At 48.9% G+C, this 10494-nt stretch overlaps 1 pseudogene; it reads right to left on the bottom strand.

The window, feature by feature from the left end:
- Positions 1-10494, bottom strand: part of LOC123169126 (wall-associated receptor kinase 5-like) — a 50146-nt pseudogene continuing 39652 nt past the window's right edge.

Genomic DNA, 10494 nt, shown 5'->3' with positions numbered 1-10494 from the left:
CTATCGAGGGTACCTTGCGGATAACATAAACTCTTCTTCTAAGCTGTATTGTCTTGTTGAATCATCATTGTTTCTTTCGACACTATTTATTGATGGTGGATTTATTCCAATGTCACCCTTCTCAAATTCCCCGACCACTTGACCATCTGCAACGTGATCCATGGATGTTTGAAGGCCATCTAGTGTCATTTCCACTAGCCTCATGGTTGGACGATCCTCTCCGTTTAATTTCACACATGTTACAGCAAGCTTGGCAACTTCTTCAACTTTTATCCCGCCTTCTTCGATCACTCGTGGATCTAATATCTACAATAAACTGCATTCCGCAAGCAGGGTAACAAAATTTGCAACAAGACTATCACCTTCAGAAGACATGTATGAGAAGGGCTTCTTTCGAGTCAATAGTTCCACAAGAATGACACCGAAGCTATAAACGTCACTCTTATCTGTGAGACGCGATGTGTAGAAGTACATAGGATCTAAATATCCTACTGTACCTTGCACCATTGTTGTTACCCCTGATTGCTCCACTGGAATGTACCTTGAAGCTCCAAAGTCTGCTACCTTTGCTGTTAGAGTATCATCCAAAAGTATATTAACGGACTTGATATCTCTATGGATTATAGGTATCGAAACAGACGAGTGAAGATAAGCAAGAGATTTGGCTGTTTCAACTGCTATACGTAGCCTATTTCCCCATGATAGCGACCTTAAACGAAGATGATCATAAAGGGTCCCATTGGATACAAATTCATAAACCAACATTGGAACTTCCGTTTCAAGACAACAACCATAGAGTTTTACCACATTCTATGGTTGACTTGTGACAAGATAGCAACCTCGTTGATAAACTCATCAATCTCTTTCTGAACCACCACATTTGGTTTCTTGATGGCTACGACATGTAGATCTGATAAAATCCCTTTGTAAACAGTACCATGCCCTCCCCCACCAAGTTCTCGGGATTTATCAAAATTGTTTGTTGCCTTCTCGAGCTCTTCCATTGTTATGATCATTCTCTCTGCAATATCAGCTCTTTGAGCTACCAGTTGTTGCAATAATTGTCCACGATTTTGCTCAAAACATTTATGTCTCAACTTTTTGGCCCTCTGATGTTTAATCTTTTGCATCATGAAGAATACAGCGAGAATAAAAAGAATAACTCCTGCCCCACTGCCAAGTCCTATCCCGATTAATAAAAACCTGAAAAAAATATGGATGTCGTTATTTTCTACACATGTCGAGTATCAGACTTGTACCATAATCCTACATAACTAAATAGGCAATCACCACTAAACTATTTCTTATGCAACCCTGTCACCTCAACAGCCCACAGTGCATGAGAAAAGGCCCGCCTAAACATGCAACCATGCATGCTAGTTAAATTCAATAAATATTTATAAAAATACAAAAACTAAATAAAAATTATATTATATTCAGTTTTAGTTCTCATATTATTGATCCAACTATTCATGTTTCATAACAAAAAAAGTCTCAGTGAAATATATCGGAACCAATTGTTGTAGCAACACACATGGTACATTTTTAGTGTAATACAAAACATGCTCTATGTCCTGAAGTTGACGTTCTGGATTATGAGCATGTTTTCCATTTAAATAATACTCCCTCCGGTCACAAAAAAATTACGAAAGGGCTGTGCACACGATGGTCTGTGAACGATTCAAGGACGATGCATGCTTCCAATGGCAGTGATTAGTAATATGCTGCAATCTAATGGCTGATTCGCCCCATCGTGTGCGGATCAGCCAGAAACTTGTCGTCCCTATATGAGTGCTACACGTACGACAACTTTTCATCCGATGATGTACGACATTAGTCAGTCACCCTAGGATCAAGTCACTTCTTTAAGAACAGACGTAGGATCAACATACTGTATGCAAATCGGATGTAATCAGTTGTACGCAAAGCAATTTCGTTGCTCTTCCTCCACACACAATTTCTCTCCTCTCCTCTCCCCCAAAACGCCACCGCCGCCAGCAACTCAGCTCGCCCTGCTTCGCCCGCGGTCTCCGCTCTGCTCTGCCTGTGATGGCCGCCGTGCCCACTCCTGTGACGTGCCGATCTGGCGGCGGGACGGCCGGGCGCGATCTGGAGAGCCGGCGGGCGATGGTGGTCGCGCAAGCCCGCGGAGGACGGGATCACACCCATTCTGCGCTGCTCTTCCCACCCCACCACCGCAGGCAGGCGCTCTTGCCCCTGCTCCTGTCGTCTCGTCTTCCTCGGCCATCGCCGGCTTCGCCGCCCATCGTCGTCGAGACCAATCAATATGGCGTTCGCCGTGGCAAACGGGGTCAAGATGGAAGCCGCCACTGCCGCAACGACAACCACCGCCTCCGGTTCTTGTTCTCGTGTGTCCGTCCAGGAGGATGAGGTGATATATCTTTCTCAAACCTTCCGCATATTAGGTTGGATTCTGTTTTATTCGGTTGGGCGTGATGTTTAAATTTCGTCAAGAGAGGTTTTCCAACAATTTTGATCTTTCTCGAGAAGAAAACAAAAGAGGAGCGGAGAAGGTCGTCTACAGGGGTAGGAGGCAGGGATCAGGTAGGAAGACAGCTCGGCCAGACCGCCAACACCCCGGCCGCGGCTTCTGTCGGGCGCCATCCCCTTCATCTTTCCCCTACCCTTGAATCGAACAGGCAAGATAGGTGTGTCCTGAAATATGATGTTTTCTCTATTGGGCCTTATCCCTTCCGTTGTTCCCACTTTTCAGGAAGTAGTATGGATGTAGTTTGCTTAGCTTTGCATCTGTACTCTTATGCTTTTCAGGTCATTCTATTGGGTTGCAGCTTGTAGGGTGGAACCATAATTTGGCATGGTTGCTTCTAAGTTTTGATTGGTCGATTTGCTGATGTCTTCGCCCTATGTGTCCAGGTTAAAGTTCAATCCTGCATAATTGTCAGTTTGCGAAGTCTACCCAAAACTCTGAGATTGCCCATGATAGATGTAAGAAGTGCATAATTGATTGATGGATCTGTTAGTTTGATAGTTTTTTTGAGCGTTGCACCTTTCTCTTCTACAAATTGCAGATGTGCTCACAGTTTTGTGTGTTCAGTTTAGGAGTTGGTCCTTGCGAAGCACAAATAAAACATTATTGGCAAGTTAGTGCAGTTTTGTTACTCCCAGGTATCTACAATTGAGTAGATGAAGGAATATTTGTTACCAGGACGAATTATAATGTCTTTGAAACTGATGTTGTTCTCATGATCTTGCCTTTTAATTGTTTGACCACTCAAAATTTGGCATGGAAACTACAGAGGTACTATGTATTGTTGTATTAGTTCTGCCGGATTCAGAGGTGTATAAATGTGCATTAGTTCTTCCGGATTCAAATGATACTTTGTACTGATGTATATTTTCTGAAGATGAACTTAAGTGTATCATATATATACTCTTTATTTTTTGACACATTCCCATTCTGTTAATCCCCCCAAATACCATGCTATATATCTTATGAGATATCCAATAGCAATACTAATGTTCTATGCTGCTATCATTTCAGTCCGCATAGTCATTATCAAAATCGGTGTTGCCATATCATTACTACTTTGGCTAATTCAACGACCCACTTCCAAGTTCTTAATTTGGTGTCCAGCTGAACATGTGGTTATCTTACATCTTGGTATGTCCATAGGATACGGTCATCCTGATACTCGATGCATTGTACTGTGACCGCGACTATGCCAAGTTCTTCGTGCTCGAGACCATCACGAGGGTGCAGTATTTCGGTGAGGGGCTTGTCTTACTTACAGAATTTTGCCTTTACTATATCTATATTTATATGTGGTTTCCACATGGTAGTGTATCTGCTGTTTTGTTGACTGATTGACATGGTAGTTCGCTGAATTTTGTCGTCTTCACCTATTTTGAACAGCATGCAGAAGTCATGTACGCCGGGTGTAATGCTCTTCACCGAGTGCTAAAATACGGACACTCGGCAAAGCAAGATTTGCCGAGTGGCACTCTCAGCAAACCCACCGTCACGGCAAACTGACATCTTTGCCGTCACTGCCTCACGACAAAGAGGCACCGCACGGCAAAGTTGCAGACGCCGAGAGCCGCTCACGGCAAAGAGGAGCCACGTGGCATGCCCGTCCGCAACAGACGGCTCCGTCAGTTACTGCGTACTTTGCCGAGCGTCACCCTCGGCAAAGCATATGCAACATCCTATTTTTTTTTTGCGTGTGTGTTCTTTCTAACTGACATGTGGTCCCACTGGTCACATTTATCAGTAAAAGTTTTAAATAACTTGCTAAATATTTTTGAAAAAAAATGACGATATCTTTGCCGAGAGCTGCTCTCGGCAATCCTTCTAACCAGTACGACAGCATGGCCCACATGGGGGCTGACACTTTACATAGCTTTGCCGAGAGCTATGCTCGGCAATGCTCGCCTTCTTTTCCGAGAGCTGCTCTCGGAAAAGTTGTGGCACAACAGTAGTGTCCCAGACGACCATGTTTTCGAGAGGAGCTCGCGGTAGTATATCGTTTTTCGAGTGTTGCTCTCGGAAATCTTTCCCATCCATTCTGCTGTCAAGCTATTTCTTTTCTGATCCCTGTAGATAAAAACAACTGCAGTGCAATTTGATCATATATAGGCATAATTTGATCTAGTCCACACATATATAGGCATAATTTGATCATATATAGGCATAATTTGATCTAGTCCACACATATATAGGCATAATTAGGGATAGTCCACATATTGTCACACACAAGTCAAATGTATTATCCTAGTAGACGTCACACACAAGTCGCAAATTCATACATATTGTCACTACTTGCAAAACACGTGCACGTCACAATAGAAGTACACTTGTTCATATATAGACCATCTTGAGGAGGAGAGGCCATCGGGTTAACATTCCGGAGGAGGAGGAGGGGCATCACTTGCACTGCTTCGAGATTGCATAAGAACCTATAAGATGAGGGTCACGTGAGGGTGGTTCGTCCATATGTAATGAATCTTCTACTCTAGTTTAGATAATGTTCTACCTGTAGTTGATCCTCAAGCAGCTTCAACCTATTGTTCGTGTCTTCCCGTTCCTTTTCTCTGGACTTCTGCTCAGCCTGCCGCCTTTGCTCCTCTTCAACAGCCCGCTGCGCCATTAAATCCTGTAACATGGCATTAGGCTCATATAGGTTGGAACGGTGCTATTTCGAGGCATGGACATAAATGAAAGGTTAGGATGCTAACCTTGAGACGCGCTATCTCACGTGATGCGGCGGTTGGGCGACTCCGTATGGACGGAGTTGAGCTGGTGCTCAACGCGCGTATCTCGTGCAGCTTGCGATGCGAGGAGGTGGCGATCGCCCCGTTGCAAAGGAGGTGGCGGCCATGGCCCTTCCCCTCGCCAGCAATGATGAGAAGCTCAGGATCAAGGGGCTTGGACGTAGGTTCGGCTTCCTGCCCGTGCACCTCCTGGAAGACCTCTTTGAAGGTCCCCCACTTCTCCTCCGCCGACTCGCTGCAGAACTCGGCGCCATCCTTCCCCTTGTGGCCTTCTCTCCAGGTTTCCAGGATGTGGACCACGCGACCAGCCTTAGCCTCCTGCAAAATTAACCATCAAGTTGAATGAACCAAGATGCACCGTGCGAAAAAGTTAACATCTTAATCCACATACCATGTGTTGCTTGAGAGCGGTTAGGTTCCGGCTCCCCTGGACATGAGCCGGGCCTGGCATTTTGGCTCGTTCGTTTCCCTTCTCCACATGCTGCGCCTGCCATGCTGGGTCACACCACATGTCAACCAAGGCCTCCCAACAATCCTCCTTCATCCAGGGTTCCTTCACCTAGTCAGACAAAATCGAATAATTGAGGAACAAGAGGGATGAATCAAAGTACTAGCAACCGATGTAGTCACTTACCACTGACAGGTATTCTTCTCGTGACAAGTTGGTCTGGCAAGCAGTCTTCCTTGTCATCTTCTCTCCCTTCTCATCGAGCGGCCGACACTGCATCACGGCTTTGTACCGCAGCGTGTGCTTGGTGTCAGAGAGTATCTTTCGGGCAGATTTCACGATGCCTTTGATCGCCTTCTGCTTCTCACCATCCACGCAAGAAAATGTTTGCTACAAGAAAGCATATGGCATCTTCTCACCATCCACGCAAGCAAGGATTTGGATATGGAAAAATGTAGTGGTCGGAGCGAAAATGTTTGCTACAAGAAAGCATATGGCATCTTCTCAACGACACTCTCTCGCGTATATACGGTGGACACTCTCGCTGGTGGTGGTATATATGGTGGACACTCTCTCACGGGTATTTCAACTTTCGGTGATGGTTGAGCTGGGTGAGCCCCTCGTGCGTTATCAAGATATAACATGAGGAGCTCACACAGGTCAACCGTCATCGCTCAAAAGTTGATTGTTCTTCCTCCAAGAACAACTCTCATCAACACTCTCTCACGTATATACGATGCACACTCTCGCTGGTGGTGGTATATATGGTGGACACTCTCTCACGGGTATTTCAACTTTTGATGATGGTTGAGCCGGGTGAGCCCCTCGCGCGTTATCAAGATATAACATGAGGAGCTCACACAAATCAACCGTCATCGCTCAAAAGTTGGTTTTTCTTCCTCCAAGAACAACTCTCATCGACACTATCTCACGTATCTCATCGGTCACATCCGCACATAGCATCCATGCATACAACATTATCAACAATTATCTACATTTTTTCTTTTGAAAAAAAATGTATCTACATGGCATCCATCCATCTATCAATGCACCCATCTATCAATCCATCCATCTATCTATGCATCCATCTATCAATCCATCCATCTATCTATGCATCCATCTATCAATCCATCCATCTATCAATCCATCTATCTATACACACATGGAGAGGAGGAGGGGGGCTCACTGGAGGGAGGAGCTCGGTGTGGTGTGGGGGGCGGCGGTGGAGGGGCACCGGTCGGTGGAGGGGCGCCGGTCGGTGGGGAGCAGAGGAGAAGGGGCGCCGGTCGGTGGGGAGCTGAGAGAAGAAACAACAGGGGGGAGATATGCTTAAGTAGTCGATGTCACATTTGCCGAGTGCTTGTCGGTGCGGCCCTCGGAAAAGAAATCAACTCTAGATCTAGGTTAGATGATTTACCGAGAGGAGCTCTCGGAAAATACGTCCCCCTAGATCTAGGTTAGATGCTTTACCAAGAGTCACCCTCGGAAAACGTAGACATTCCCGAGGGCCGATAGTCGACCCTCGGTAAGTACTGCTCTAATATTTTTTTCCCTTCTCTTTTTGTCTTTGTTTTGCACTATCTTTTTTGTATCTCATATTTCATATGATTTTACGACCAAAGTTTATAAATTCCATGACTTTTGATGATTTTTTTTCAAAACTCAACTTTAAAGAGTGTAAAGTAAAAAACATGAGAAGAAGCAGTTGTTGACCGTGGGGGGTAGCAATGCCACTGGAGCATCGCACCGGGCCCTCATACATGCCGTACAGTGTGGTGGCATGTCCGAAGAGGCGGCACGCGTCTCTGGGGTGTGGCCCCCCTCACGGATGGCGATGACACAGTAGTAGACGTTCTGCGGTAACGATGCGGCGTGAATATTATTAAATACTCGAAGCGCGATAAAATCATGAGTTTTTTACACGACGTGGGAACATGTGCTATAGGACTGATGGTAATTTTTCATAATTTTTGGTGATGGAGAAGTATCTGATAAACTTCCCTCTCCGCGGATTGCTCTTCGCGTGTCTACGACTGTGGCCGGCGGCCTCCGGGGGCTAGCACATGCCGCCAAATCTTGCGTAGGCGGTCTCTCACAAGTCTGGAAGTGTTGTGTCGGTTGCAAACGCCCGGCCCGCGTCTCCGGGGTGTGCCCCCCTCACGGACGGCGTCGCCGCCGGCACCTGGAGGGGGGAAACGGACGCGTCGGGTCTACACGGATGGGGTCTTGTTGTGGCTTTGGCCCGGATGTTGCTCCAAAGTGTTTCGATGGGCTGACCTAACACAACCGGGTGGAGAGTTCCACTGGTCAAAGCCCGTCCGTGCAAAGTCAAAGGGCTAGATCCCGTGGTCAAACGCTACAGGGTTAGGCGGGACGGGGGCCCTGGGGGGGTGGGGTAGCAATGCCACCGGAGCATCGCACCGGGCCCTGATACATGTCGTACGGTGTGGTGGCATGTCCGAAGAGGCGGCACGCGTCTCCGGGGTGTGGCCCCCCTCACGGACGGCGATCACACAGTAGTAGACGTTCTGCGGTAACGATGCGGCGTGAATATTATTAAATGCTCGGAGCGCGATAAAATCATGAGTTTTTTACACGACGTGGGCACATGTGCTATAGGACTGATGGTAATTTGTCAAAAAATTTGGTGATGGAGAAGTATCTGATAAACTTCCCTCTCCGCGGATTGCTCTTCGCGTGTCTACGACTGTGGCCGGCGGCCTCCGGGGGCTAGCACATGCCGCCAAATCTTGCGTAGGCGGTCTCTCACAAGTCTGGAAGTGTTGTGGTGGTTGCAAACGCCCGGCCCGCGTCTCCGGGGTGTGCCCCCCTCACGGACGGCGCCGCCGCCGGCACCTGGAGGGGGAAACGGACGCGTCGGGTCTACACGGATGGGGTCTTGCTGTGGCTTTGGCCCGGATGTTGCTCCAAAGTGTTCCGATGGGCTGACCTAACACAACCGGGTGGAGAGTTCCACTAGTCAAAGCCCGTCCGTGCAAAGTCAAAGGGCTAGATCTCGTGGTCAAACGCTACAGGGTTAGGCGGGACGGGGGCCCTGGGGGGTAGCAATGCCACGGGAGCATCGCACCGGGACCTCATACATGTCGTACGGTGTGGTGGCATGTCCGAAGAGGCGGCATGCGTCTCCGGGGTGTGGCCCCCCTCACGAACGGCGATGACACAGTAGTAGACGTTCTGCGGTAACGATGCGGCGTGAATATTATTAAATACTCAGAGCGCAATAAAATCATGAGTTTTTTACACGATGTGGGCACATGTGCTATAGGACTGATGGTAATTTTTCATATTTTTGGTGCTGGAGTAGTATCTGATAAACTTCCCTCTCCGCGGATTGCTCTTCGCGTGTCTACGATTGTGGCCGGCGGCCTCCGGGGGCTAGCACATGCCGCCAAATCTTGCGTAGGCGGTCTCTCACAAGTCTGGAAGTGTTGTGTCGGTTGCAAACGCCCGGCCCGCGTCTCCGGGGTGTACCCCCCTCACGGACGGCGCCGCAGCCGGCACCTGGAGGGGGGAAACGGACGCGTCGGGTCTACACGGATGGGGTCTTGCTGTTGTTTTGTCCCGGATGTTGCTCCAAAGTGTTCCGATGGGCTGACCTAACACAACCGGGTGGAGAGTTCCACTAGTCAAAGCCCGTCCGTGCAAAGTGAAAGCGCTAGATCCCGTGGTCACACGCTACAGGGTTAGGCGGGACGGGGGCCCTGGGGGGTAGCAATGCCACCGGAGCATCGTACCGGGCCCTCATACATGCCGTACGGTGTGGTGGCATGTCCGAAGAGGCGGCACGCGTCTCCGGGGTGTGGCCCCCCTCACGGACGGCGATGACACAGTAGTAGACGTTCTGCGGTAACGATGCGGCGTGAATATTATTAAATACTCGGAGCGCGATAAAATCATGAGTTTTTTACACGACGTGGGCACATGTGCTATAGGACTGATGGTAATTTTTCATAATTTTTGGTGATGGAGAAGTATCTGAACACTTCCCTCTCCGCGGATTGCTCTTCGCGTGTCTACGACTGTGGCCGGCGGCCTCCGGGGGCTAGCACATGCCGCCAAATCTTGCGTAGGCGGCCTCTCACAAGTCTGGAAGTGTTGTGTCGGTTGCAAACGCCCGGCCCGAGTCTCCGGGGTGTGCCCCCCTCACGGACGGCGTCGCCGCCGGCACCTGGAGGGGGGAAACGGACGCGTCGGGTCTACACGGATGGGGTCTTGTTGTGGCTTTGGCCCGGATGTTGCTCCAAAGTGTTTCGATGGGCTGACCTAACACAACTGGGTGGAGAGTTCCACTGGTCAAAGCCCGTCCGTGCAAAGTCAAAGGGCTAGATCCCATGGTCAAACGCTACAGGGTTAGGCGGGACGGGGGCCCTGGGGGGGGGGGGGGGGTAGCAATGCCACCGGAGCATCGCACTGGGCCCTGATACATGTCGTATGGTGTGGTGGCATGTCCGAAGAGGCGGCACGCGTCTCCGGGGTGTGGCCCCCCTCACGGCCGGCGATGACACAGTAGTAGACGTTCTGCGGTAACGATGCGGCGTGAATATTATTAAATGCTCGGAGCGCGATAAAATCATGAGTTTTTTACACGACGTGGGCACATGTGCTATAGGACTGATGGTAATTTTTCATAATTTTTGGTGATGGAGAAGTATCTGATAAACTTCCCTCTCCGCGGATTGCTCTTCGCGTGTCTACGACTGTGGCCGGCGGCCTCCGGGGGCTAGCACATGCCACCAAATCTTGCGTAGGCGGTCTCTCACAAGTCTGGAAGT

The sequence above is a fragment of the Triticum aestivum genome, chromosome 7D, assembly GCF_018294505.1.
Source record: "Triticum aestivum cultivar Chinese Spring chromosome 7D, IWGSC CS RefSeq v2.1, whole genome shotgun sequence".
Lineage (NCBI taxonomy): Eukaryota > Viridiplantae > Streptophyta > Magnoliopsida > Poales > Poaceae > Triticum > Triticum aestivum.
This window is presented reverse-complemented; position numbering and strand designations above follow the sequence as displayed.